The sequence below is a fragment of the Accipiter gentilis genome, chromosome 11 (assembly GCF_929443795.1).
Source record: "Accipiter gentilis chromosome 11, bAccGen1.1, whole genome shotgun sequence".
Taxonomy (NCBI): domain Eukaryota; kingdom Metazoa; phylum Chordata; class Aves; order Accipitriformes; family Accipitridae; genus Astur; species Astur gentilis.
The window spans coordinates 21,798,220-21,812,085 of NC_064890.1; positions in this window are offsets into that span (position 1 = coordinate 21,798,220).

The window sequence follows — 13,866 nt, forward strand, 5'->3', positions numbered from 1 at the left end:
ACAGTCATTTTTTTGTAAGGAAGGTGGGGAATTCAATAAAATGGATAAAATGGCTGTTTAAAAGCTCTGTCCTTAAAACAGGTTCTGCCATGAATTAGTTAACACCAGCTATTCTGATCAAGAGCACTTCCCTTGAGACACCTGGCTGTTTCAAGCTGCTGCTTCTTTCTAATGGGCAAACCACTGGAAACAGTGAGGCTTGACATCACAGGGGAAAGGAGTTAGTGTCAAAATGCTTTTGGAGGGGTTTCTGAAAATACAGTTATTCCATATTTTCCTTTCTTGTGGTACAAGTAGTGTCTTTTATCCTCAGTCAGGTTTTTTCACAGTCCTACCAAGTTTGAAGGCAGCTTAAGGACCAGGGCACTAAGTTGCTAGGACCCCTGCTTGTTAATGGTTTGTGCTAATTCACAACAACTCCTAGGCACAGCGGTAGATTTTGCACAGGCCAGGGACCGTTCACAGCAGTTTGGAAGGTAAGTAAGATTAGACTTTATCACCATGAACTGTGCTTTTACAGCTGGCTGCAGGTCTAGAGAACAGATTCTGATCCATAGTATTTACTAGTCCAGAAATAGTGTTAAGTCCCATTAGTGTTAAAGGATCATGTATTTTCTTTATACAAGTATTTTCTTCATCAGTCATCAGGAAAGCATCTGAACACTTAAAAAATATTAATGATTCAAGCCTCACATTGGGTAGGATGAGGGTTGCCTGCTGCACACGGTGTATGTTCCCAGCTTGTTAATATTTGTAGTAGGGAGACAGGGGACAAGACTGTTTTCCATACAAGTCTCTTCAGACTTCATAATCTCATGCTGTTGTTCCTTGCAACTTTGCTGTGCAAGACATGTTGCCACATTTTGTTGATGCATTCCTGAGGCTTAATGGACATCATGGTCAAAATCATGCAGGAAGCCTGTGGCAGAGCCAGGTGTCCAATGGTTTGGCTGTCCTTCCTCTCAGTGCATCTACCAAAAGCATGCTAGTCTTCTTCCTTGTTGCAGATTGACAGGAAGAGAGTTAGCTGAGAAATGTTAAAGCACCATTTTTGTTGGCAATTGGTGTTTTCCAGAAATGTGTGTATCATCCCTATATATCATTATAATACACCAAAAATAAATCCTCTATGTGCAGATGATGTTAGTTGCCTGCCAGTCCATCTGTGGTCTACACATGGAGACAAGAGTGCTAAACAAAACAGATGTGATTGGAAATATAAGTCTCTAGACATACGTATGTTACATGGATTTTCACTAGAAGGTTGAGTTTTAAAATCTCTGCCTCTTTTCTAGTATTGATAATATTGTATGTTTCAGTCTGGATCATGATGTCCTTGATTGCTTTTACTCATAGCAAGATCTTTACAAGCTTCATCTGCCTGCTTAGTGGAGTAAAGTTATCCAGGAAATCTTTCTCACATCTTTTGCCTTGGGCTATGAGGACAGTAACTTTACAGACCTTCTACATCTAAGCCTGCAAGGGGCGCAGGGGAAGGCAACGTATCCTGGCTCTTCATCTCTTTGCAGTGATCATTACAGCTAAATTTGCACTAAGGAGTAATAAATAAAGGGGTTTATACTGCATTTTATGTGGACTATGGGAAGTAAAGCTGACACCTTATTTTAGGTGCCTACATTAGGAGGTTAGCATGCCTAGGCTTCCTTACACACTCAGTGAAGAGCCTGCTTAAGATCTCTGGAGGAATGTCTGCCTCTCTGCTGACCACTTGAGGAGATTTAAGCAACTAAGTGCCTAAATTTAGGCTCCTATCTCACTAAAGAAAGAGTTAAGCTTGTATCTATATGTCACACTGTGTGGAGCCTGGTGCAGAGACCTGTATGCTAGCTTTGATTTTACTGTGGCATGTTAGTGGTTCGTCACAACTCTCATCATAACTGGGGGCTAGTCGGGGACTGGAACAAAGTCCTGCTTGTGCAGTGCTGTGTTACAAATAATAACTGCCTCTTTGCAGAGACGACTAGCTGAGCAGTATAATCAACCTGCTTTCAAGTAGTTTCAGAATAGTTTGGATACTCACAATCAATATAAACATGATTTATGAATTTGAGAAAAATCAAATACATCCCTAGCGTATTCTGGGGCCACAAGGTTTTGCACTGCAGTGGTAACTACATTCTTTTCCTCCTTCTGTATTTTACATCAAAACAGCTATCTTGAGGGACATGACAAGGAACAGCCGCCTCTTTATAATCCCTTTATTTAGAACATAAAATTCTCCTGATTTATGATATGGTTTTGTAAGAGAAAAAGGCTTCTGGCAAATAGCATAAGGGTGTTGAGAGAAACTGGCCAAAGTGCGAAGAAAAAGATTTGTTTTATGAGAACCTGCTTGTGTGAGAATAAAATGAGGAGAGAGTTTACTTTGGGGTTATTTAATAATGAGCTATCTGAGCTTATAATTAAAACAGAATAATACTAACAATACACTTATTACTATCTTTTCAATGGCATCCAAGGGAAAAGAAATGAAGGTCAACTAATATTATATTAGGCCCTCTCTTACTGTGTATTTATTTTTATTTCTTATTTCTGCTCAGAAGCCCAGATGTCAGGTAACATTGAAGCAAAGAATGAAAAGAAAACTTCTGCCCCATGGAATTTACAGTCTCTGTAAAAAGTGTTAAGGGGCAGGAGGTGGCACACAATGTGGCAGTGTGGCACAACATAAACACAAATACAATTCTGTTTTCCTTTGTGATCTTAGGATATGATCCCATTCCAAGCTCTTTCATTTCAAATGTTGTAATTCAGGTATCTAAAACCCAATAGTCTTCTACCTAAAGGGAATCTTCAGCCAGCCATTTATGCCTTATAGCTGGTAAAACAACACTCTTATTCTAATCCATATTATTAAAAATAAACTGTCCAGTGCCAATAGCATATATAATCTATTAATTCAGTAATATGTTTTAGATCTAAAATAACTTTCAATATGTTCAGCCACATAGGAGTATATGAAAATGGATGAAATAGCTACAAAGTGCATAGAAGGATGTCAGGCCCATACAGGGACATTTTAACTAATGAGTAATGAATTCTGTCATAGTGAGCACAGGGAATTTTGATTAGAAAATGGTCTGTAATCACATCTACTCAGAGAGGCAGGTTGGTACAGCTCCAAAACATGGTCATGAGAGCATAGGCTCTGACCCTGAAAACACACAGATGGATGGGACCTGATAAGACCCATTTAAGTCTATGGAAGCATTTCCAGTTTTTTGAACAGGATTTTTATGAGATCATTTAGCAGTTTCATTAATTTCAGTAGGGTTACCCATGTGTATGGAATTGCATGCCTACATGTTTCCAATGTAACCTTTGTCTTAGAATGTACTTTTAAAATTTGCTTTTATATTTGAAAGTTACATTGATGCAATTTTCAGAGCAACCTTGTGCATAAAAACACCACTGTATCAGTCAGATAATGGTTTGGGGTGGGGGGGTTTTAGCTCATTTGATATTTTTAATATCATTGGACTAATAAGTTATTTGACAGTTATAACTTAACTCTACCATTTCTGGCATTCTAACTGGAATATAACAGTTTCTTTCAATAAAATGCTACTGTATTAAGTAGTGAATAGAGCTTAGGTTTGGTTTTGAGTGAATTAGGTCTACCACAAGCCATTAAAAACCTTGAACAAGTAATTTTTCCATTTTGTACTTAAGTTATTTCTAAGCTGCATACTATTATTTACAATCTAAGGTAGAAGAAATAACGATTTAGGACAGCTATAACTTCTTATAAGACACCCAAATGTCCTTTAAATTGACATTTGTCAAATTCAGTATAAAACCACAATGATTTAAACAATCAGTTAGTTATTCAAATCTCTATTATATCAGTTAATTCTATCAGGCAAAACAGCCACTAAAACAGGCATCCAAAACTAGAACAAGAATTTAAGTTTTGTTTGGCATCCTGGAAGCCTTTTTCCTATTGATTACATACTACTTGATTTGATTGTATAAAATTTGTTTATTAAAATGTTTCTGACTCCTCACTGATACCAAAGTATGAGGACAAGTCCCAAGTAAACATTTCTGATATATTTTAAGGGTGAGGAAGGGATGTACCTCACCTTACTTTAGACATCCAGGGTTTGATTCACTTACCCCCAGAGACAGCAGTGGCACTCTGACATGTACCAGAAATTCCAGCAAGTTCACTTGAGGCTTCCAGATATGACATGGGACACACAGGGCACTCAAACCCTTCTGGAGACTATAGTATGGGATTCAGCTCACAGATTAAGGTACTTCAATGTATATGTCTACTCTGTAGACATTATAGTGTCATTATAGTCTAGACTTTCTTTATAGCCAATAGAAATGTATGAAATTGATAGTTATTGAAACCCAGAGAACTATTCTGTTAATTTAAACATCGATTGACCAAATGTATGTTTACTGTAGAGTACTTTGAATTCCTCTATAGATGACACTGTATCAACTAAACTCCATTGACTATGTATGAGTTTGAATACCATTACCAAGACAAGGTGGTCTAGTTCTGCTAAGATTCTCTAGGGTACCCTGTTTGGCTTGTGGCTGCCACTACAGAAGACCATGAATGACATGTAGGTCCTTTGTCATAATTATTAACAACATGTGAATGTCTCACAAACCTTTGGGCATCTCAGCGTACGCTTCAGAGACCACTTTTAGGCAGTGGAAGCAAACCCCAGTTTGCCTGCAGTCTCTAACATTGCAGGCACATAATAGTGGGTGTCTGAACATCCTTTCCTGAGATTTTAAAGAATTCATCAGAGTCTGGGGTGAAGAAAGGTAGGTGCTTATCAGGGAATAGACAGTTAAAATTAACAGTAATTTTTAAACTATCTACATACACACGCGCGCACGCGCACGCGCACGCGCGCAAACTCCTGCCCTCAGGAAAAAAAGTCAGCAGTTAGGTATTTACTAGGTCATAAACATAAGACATCATGGGTTCTAGAATACTTAGACACATCATTCTGTTAGCAATATTATGTGTGTACAAATTTTTAACATATGTCTTTTTTAACAGATATAATTATTGCAATTTTAGTGTCCAGTAATAATAGTGTAATTGCACTACTCCATCCATCTCATTGAAGCATAGTAGAAAGTAGTCCAAGATTTACTAAGGCCAAACTAGCTTAGCATTACTATGGTGCACAGGATAACTGTATATCATAGGGAGAATTTATGTCACTATATGAAGAAGTAGTGACCTTTTGGGGACAGTAGGCACAAACCCTCTGAATTCCACATAATATGACTTTTCCTCACTAACTTCTAAGCCTTTCCACAGCAATGAGCTGCATACAAAAGTACAGAATCCCTCTGAATCTCCCTCTTCCATTACATGTAATCATGGCATGTTTCTGGATAAGTTTCTCTTTTAAATAAATGAGACAGAATTACTTAATAGGTGGGAGAAATCCTTGCTTTCTGTTTGGCTGACCAACAACTGGAGAAACTAAAGAAATATAGATGTGCTCAGTAAACTCTTTATGAAGAATTCTATTTGATTATTTGGCAACAGTGCAGATCATTGTATTGACCTTATGTCAGCAAAAATAGAAATTAATTCACCAAAATAAAATGCATTAGTTGAGCATTGGATAGTAGACTATGTGCTGCTAAGTTGCAGCACGTAGTCTACTATTTATACCATTAATTTATTGATGTCAAGCTGGACAAGGTTGTAAGTTTTCTAGAAAATGTGTTTCCTTTTGCTAATATTTCATATTTGTTCTTACGAGTAACCTGTTCTACCATCCAAATAATAATAAGAAAATTCCCCATGTTTTCCCAGTACAGAGGTATGCAAATGATTTCTGCTGAATGAATGTTCAGCCTTCTTTTCTACAGTGTTTCACCTCAGTGCCTGTCAGCATGCAAATTTTGTTCTCAATGGGATTACTCAGGACTATGCTGGTAAGAGCTATACTTGCTCATTAATTTAGGGCTCATTAGCCAAGACTAACCAGACAAGGATAAGAATGGATTATGGTCACTGTCCAATGTATCTAAATAGTTTGTTTATTATGTAAATATAATTGTATACTGATGTAATTTGATATTGTGCTACTTATATAACCTAAAATTCAAAGTATCTGCTAGGAATATTATATAAAATTAACCCAGAAGTGGCTTAGCCTTGAATGTGGTGTACTTTGTTTTTGACAGTGGTAATGCATAACACATAGTATGCATAATATATAATATATGTAAATTCTGGTCTGTATTTTCAAATAAGGTAATCATGCAGGCTTACTTGGAATATGTCTGGTTAATGAGAACATACTTCAAAACTTTTTCATCACTGAAAAAATACATCTACCGGTGGCCTATGAACAGATTATGAAATTCTGAACATAGTTATATGGCATTATTTTTAGGTGTTTTCAGAAAATAACTGGGCTGCTAATGATCAGTGAATAGGCCATACATGACCTTTAAAATTTACTCCTTAGAGTCTGTTGATTATTTACTTAGGTCATCTTATGTCATTTTGCTTACCCAAGTGCATAATTTACCTAAGCAGTGCAACAAGAACGAACAGATTTAAGTGTTTACAAAAAAATATAGAGTGGTGCATTTGCTGTCATGAATACCCAAGCATTAGAAACACTGATGCTCTGTCTCCATGAGTCAGTTCTCAACTCAGATTAAATTTTGTGAAAAGCTAAATCAAACTTAACTTTCAAATGTAAATGACTACCAATTCAACTCCTTCTGTGTCCTACAGTTTGCTCAGTCACAGACGCAGATATTATTTTTAAAAATAGGACAGAAGTTTTATTCACATACTCAACTAACTTGAGCTGACCTCAAGCATATAATTACAAAGGTAATTGGGATGAGGCTCATCACTGGGCAACAATATCTTCTTAAGGCACTCCTAAACAATCTCCCTCCCTGTCCTTCTCCACCTTCTGTTGGTAGTTACTGGTTCCTGCTTGTGTATCCAAGCTTGTCATGCCCTGGGCTTTGTCAGCTTGGTTCCCGGGGAAAGAGGGAGGTGGGGACATTGCAATACATCCTGGACAGGGGAAAAATGTGCTAAAAAGTTGCCCTTGAAAAGTAAACACCACAAAGAGAGCAAGAAAACCTCTGAAGGTTGGGAGCAACGTGCAAAGCGAAAAAGTGGGGAAAGTCTGTTTCCGAGATAAAATCTACAGAGCATGGGCTGAAATTTGCTAAGATTAAAGGCCTGATCAAAAACTTTCAGAAATTATTTGAAAAATTTGTATTGTTTCGTCTGATTTCTGGAAGAGCACTGAGGAAAGGATGTCCCACTTTCTGTATGACAGTGATTTAACATTGGAGAGTTTACCTCCATGTTCCCTCACACCTGTATGCCTGAGAGACATGTAGGAAATATTTTAACCAAGGCCTTCCACAAGCCTCATTTTTACTTCAAGCATCTGATAACCTTTCTTAGGACACAAAAATATGATCATTTTTTGTCTTACTTAAACAAAACACTTCCTCAGAACCATAAACAGGGAGTGAGGAAATGTCTCTTGGCAAACATATTTGTATTAGTTATTTGCTGGAAACATTTACTCATTTGCTCTTAGCAAATAAATGAAGAAGTACTCCTTTCCTGCAAAGGCATCTGTCTCTGCCTCATACCTGTGCAGCTGTATGACTTCAGTGGAAGCACTCTGGACAATGTTAAGGCTGTACACAGGGATTCCTTCCAGGAGTGGGTCCCTCGGCAGTTTTAAACTGTTTCCTGTGTGTGCCAGAAGTACTTACTGTGAGTGGGATAGGAGCGCAGAATATGATCTGACAACATTCTGGAAACAACAGAAAAAAGGTCTACACACATACAGCTGGTTTACAGAGTGTTTGGCAATATGAATTCTCAGGGGATAAAAACCATTCAAACTTTCCCTTCTGGAGTATTCCCAGTGTGAGGAATTATAATATTACTTTTGCTTTTAAAAACACTCGTAGGTACACGCCTCATATAACTGATGATGACTAATAACCACAACACTTCTGTGCCTGTGATTGCTCTTTTGCAATATACTGAAAAATCCTAAGCTAGTGCACAGTTCGAATGCTGAAAGCTATGAAGTGTTTGAGTGGTACTGTCAAAGTAGCCTCAGTAGGTTTTTAACAGTTCTGCAGGATCGTCTAGAATGTGAAAGCAAAACTTGCTTCCTTTAATGGCCTCCAGTGCCCTCTGGCAACCTCCTTGCTATCAAAGGGTAGTTTAATGGTGTCAAGATAGCTCTGACTGACATCAGTATCTTTCAAATAGCATTGAGATAATGTTGAATTACATGGAATTCTTTTGAAAGCTGTTAAAGCAGTATAGCTTTGCTCTCTAAGTTATGTAACAAACTATTGTTATTATTCACAACTTTTCACACATATACCTTGCTTCAACCTCTTTACGTAATGTAAACCAGAGGTGAAGCCAAACCTGGCTTCTTGAATTTACAGATTTTTTTATTTCCACTGAACATGAAGTTTTGAATGGAAAATCAACAGGTATTGGCAACACCTGGGGAAAATAATACTTTGATTACTTGCAGTACTGTTGCAGTACTGTAGTAGCACCTACAATGTGACTACAGAGCACACCACAAACATATTGCTATATACTTCTCTGTTCTGATTGTACTTAAAGTCTAATTTGGAATACCGCTTTATTGTCAGAAGAATAAACAGATAACATTAGGAAGAGGCACCTGGTGCAATCCTCAGACTGAAATTAGGGCGGGTTGTCTGAAGAGACTGTCAGTGTTGAGTATAAACTGCTAGCTGACGCATCCTGCTCTGTCTTACATCATGCAACCACCATTAGGCAGAAGGAAAGAGGTTCAAAATTAAATAGGAACCTACTTGTCAAACCTTTCTCCATTTCCAGAGGATGACACAGTTCAGTCTTCGGTTTGTTTTGTCATGAGTGGATTTTAATTGCTGCTGTAGTCACTTTTCTCAATATATTACTTATCACAATGCCTCTAATGCTTTTATGATAGTCATCATACTTGCTGGAGATATCTTCAGAAGAAGTCATTCACATTCCTCTAAGCTGGAAGCATTCCAGAGTTTGCATTGTTTTGCTATGAGAATAGCTATAAAAAGCGTTATCTGCTGGAAACATTTCCTTCTCTGTTTGAACTTTAAAATTGTTATCTGATTAGCTTGCTGTAAATTGCAAAGGTAAATGCGATGCAATGTGCATAGCACTCTGATCTTTAGTAGTCACTAGAATTACAAACGTGCACAGTGTTGGTTCCTGACCCTGCTGCACATTGGAGAAATGGCTACTTGCTATTCTGTTTTGCTGAAATCCTGCACCGGTATGAAACCTGGCTGACATATATGAGGAGAGGCTTGAATTGTCAGGCCTGTGGTTCACAAACGGCTGTCTTTCCATGAAAATTCATTACTGTTAAAAGTAAATGGAGCAGTTTGTTTGTTGAATTTACTTCACTGGTAGGAATCCTATCAGTTAATATTGCCTCATGCTAAGCTTGTAAATATCTCTTAAAGGGCTTAGAAAGAGTGAATGATCTCGCTAAGTGTTATGTAGCTGGCTTACCTACATATTTCGTGACCCAGTTCTCAGCCTGGCCCTGACCTTTTGCAGAAAGGTTTAAATGCCCTTCGCATTCCAGCTGTTTCAGCTTACTAACTATGTCAAAGTGCTGACTTTTATTTTTCACTTACCTTTGATGCTTGCACACATGGAACCCATGTTGTGTCATTGGTTTGAAGAGGGCTCATACAATGGCTGTCCGTGCCTCCGCTACTTGTCCCTATTCAAGAGGAATTTTCCAGACGGGATCACCAAGTGCTTTACTGGGAAGGCTCTGCAAAACATCAGACAGTTCTGACCCATATTAACTTTTAGATTACTGAGTCCACGTGATTCCAAGAAACTGGTTTTCCTTCAGGTGGCAAGGAAGCATTGAAGAGAATATAACCCTACAGACCCTGACCAAGCATCGTGAAGCAACTGCTTCGTAAGTGCCTGTCATGTCCTTACTGCATCAAGACAGCAGCTGTGCATCCAACCTTTTCCTCCATGCAGAGAAACTTCAATGGCAAATTAATTAATACTTCTATAGCTCATCTCATTCTTTCTCCTTTACTACCCCCAGCTTGTGTAAACTAAAAACCCATAATCCTCTAAAGACTTTGCAGTCTTATGCAATGTGAGTGATTTGGATGTCACAAACAGAAGATTACAATAATCTGAGAGTGAACAAGCAGAAAAACATATTGACAAGTCATCTTGACATAGCTATTTATGTCAATACAAGTTGTGACACTAGGAAGAGAAAAAAGTGTTTAACAAGGGCAGAATTTACATTTAAAAGTGGTTCTGGGAAAATTTCTTTGACCAAAATACAAAATCATACATAAAAAGAACTAAAAAGGAAAAATACTATGAAGAGAGACGCATTCAAGTGTTGAGAAAAGTGGAGGATTAAGATTGAAATCTTAATGCATTTCCTGGTACATTAAAGAACGGGTTTTAACAGTTTTCAATTACATGATCATATAAATTTTTCCCCTCATGAGGACGTTGCCTCAATAAGTGCAAAGGATAGATTGTTTTTTCTAAAAGAGAAACTATTTCATATTTTGGTTTATTGTTCAGTGGGTGGCCCAATATCCTACTTCATGCACATTATTCAAACATTGCTCCAAAGGCAGAATATTAATTTTCTCATGCGTTTTCAATCATATTTATCACTATCACATATGAATATTTCACAAACTGAGGAATTAATCTTGGAAATGTTTCCACAAAGGGAGGGATATTACTTCTATTGCATAAATTCATTGGCCTTCATATCACAAGGTTAAATAAGGGTCAAATATTTTCACTAATTTAGGGTGCCTCATTAAACAGTTCAGGGCTTGGTTTTTTTCAGATAAATTAGCATTGTTAAAAACTTAAAATGTCAACATAAAGCTCAGTGTAATACAGGAGGAAGGTGTTAATGCTCAGTATTTCTACAAATCTGGCACAGGGATATTACAGTGGGTACCTGAAAAAGGAAAGTATCAAATTAGTCAGTGTCTGTTAGAGGCTTGTACAACATCGGATTTGTTGGAGGGTTGAAGTCACCAGGATTCTCCTAATTTAATTGAAGACAGTCCCAGATCTTCCACTCATATTGTGTTTTATTTAGCAAACAATGAACAAAGCAGTTTCTTCAATGAACAAAGTTGCAGGTCGTTTCACTGCTCACTGTTCAACCCTGATTCACCTCCATAGCCAACCTGAACACTGAATGAGGATGAAAAATAATGGCTGTGATATAATTAAAGACTGTCAACATGTGCATACACACAAAAGAGGTTGATTCAGATTGCTCAGAAAAACATAATTTTGGTATTTCTTATTCTTAGTTAACAATCTTTTGAAATAATGTAATTATACTTGGCTATGTTTTGAAATAGCTGTCTACTATTGCAGGTCAGAAAAAAACACAAACATGCCAATCCCCATAGCAATTTCTATCCAACAAAAAATCTACTTGGTGACAAAATATTGATGGTCACTTTCATCCTTTGTATGGCTGAAATCATTAAATTTGCAAATCAGACTGCCAGCATTTGAAGTAATCTCTGAGAGTAATAGTAAGTGGTCATCCTCTGTAAGAATGTTTGCTGGAAGCAGAAGTTTCATCAGAAACTGTCCTCTTGGCTCCCATTCCTTGACCCAGACATTTTCAGTTTGACCCCTCTGTCCTATTCTTTCCAGTCTATTCTATTCTGAGATCCAGTTTTCCTTTCTTTCTTCACTCTTACTATCCTTTGCAGCCACACAAACTCGAGTGCGAACTCCTCACTGAAGAAAAATACCACGAGTTCTAAAATTGCAAGTAGGCTGCTAACATGTTAATTCAGAAAAACAGTATTTGGCATGTTTCTTATTTTCCCTTGTATCATGTAGTCCCAGTCATATGCATTGGGATCTTTATTCACCTTGCCTGCAAAAGGAGTTTTTAAAACTTTTATGGTCCCTAGATTTCCTTTGTTTTCTCTAGAGTTAACGTTCCTCCCTTCACCCTGTTGTCGTCATATTTATAAGATTTAGACTGCCTGGATGAGAAATCAGATTCCAGTTCTCATTGCATTTTTCTTGGCTTATTAATTGTTTCTATGTGTTGAAGCATTCAATACCAGCTTTTATCTGCTATTTACAAACTTCCTGCAAAGGATTTGAGAACAGAAATATGACTATTGTCCATATAATTCTAGACCTTGTTCTAAACCTAATGGATACCTCAGGCAGTGTCCATTAACCGTATGTCCTGGTTTCAGCTGGGATAGAGTTAATTGTCTTCCTAGTAGCTGGTACAGTGCTGTGTTTTGAGTTCAGTATGAGAAGAATGTTGATAACACACTGATGTTTTCAGTTGTTACTAAGTGGTGTTTAGACTAAGTCAAGGATTTTTCAGCTTCTCATGCCCAGCCAGGGAGAAGGCTGGAGGGGCACAAGAAGTTGGTAGGGGACACAGCCAGGGCAGCTGACCCAAACTGGCCAAAGGGGTGTTCCGTACCATGTGATGTCATGCCCAGTATATAAACCGGGGGAGTGGGGGTGCGGGGATCTCCACTTGGGGACTAGCTGGGCATTGGTCGGTGGGTAGTGAGCAACTGCACTGTGCGTCATTTGTATATTCCAGTCCTTTTATTATTATTGTTGTCATTTTATTAGTGTTATCATTATCATTATTAGTTTCTTCTTTTCTGTTCTATTAAACTGTTCTTATCTCAAACCATGAGTTTTACTTCTTTTTCTGATTATCTCCCCCATCCCACTGGGTGAGGGGGAAGTGAGCGAGCTGCTGCGTGGTACTTAGCTGCTGACTGGGGTTAAACCACAACACCCTAGTGTGTATTATATCAATAAATGATAACAGAAATAACCCTAATTTAAAAGAAGTGTTTTTGAAAGCACAAGAATGATTCATGGTCACAACATTATGTTTCTGGCCTCACTGAAGTGTATAGAGTTTAGAATGAAATCAGGTGTTCTATGGACAACAAGCTCCATGGCTTTTTCAGATTCCATGTTGTCACATTCTGTAAACAAACTATCTTTTTATTAATTAGAAAGGATGTCTTCAAAGGAAAAGAATTCCCCCAAGCAACACAGGCATATTGTTAAACTGATACATAAATAATCTTCCCCCCTTATGCTTCCATCCCCTTTTCTCTACTTGATGGGTAGCACACACTTGTTCTGTCTCGTCAGGTGAGGCTATTGAAAGAAGACTAAAGTTGAACTTCTAAGCCCATGATGGGACATCTGTTTCATTTCTAGTCTCTTAAGTTCTTCCTCTGCTCTTTCATTATTTGTGAAGAAAACACAAGCAAGATCTAACATGTCAGAAAAAAAGGAAGATATGACTCAAGACCTTGCTAATGCTGACTGAGCCAAATTTTGAACTTCCTGGAAGCTCAGAAAATTCCTGGACCTTTTATGAGGGAGTTCCCCTGATTTTCAAAGACTGTTCTTCTGTGTTATAAGCAGCATCAGAAGTGAAAAGTTATGAAACTACTCTGGATAGTGTCTCAATATTTTCAATCACAGCAGAAGCAGGAAGTTCCTCCAGACATCTCATCAAAGAGGAACAGATAAATATCAAGGTTCACTGAATCATTTGAAGTCCATCCAATACGGCTTTAAATTAAAGGTTTTCTTCTATTACTTCTTAAGGCCAAGTGATGTCTGTAGAGAGGACAGGGAATCAACTGCCTGAGGTCTAATCTCATCTCTGTCATTTAACGTTGAGAAAGCTTTTCTGCAGGATAAAGGCAATATCTGCATCATGGAAGTATTGTTATCTAGAGGTAAAT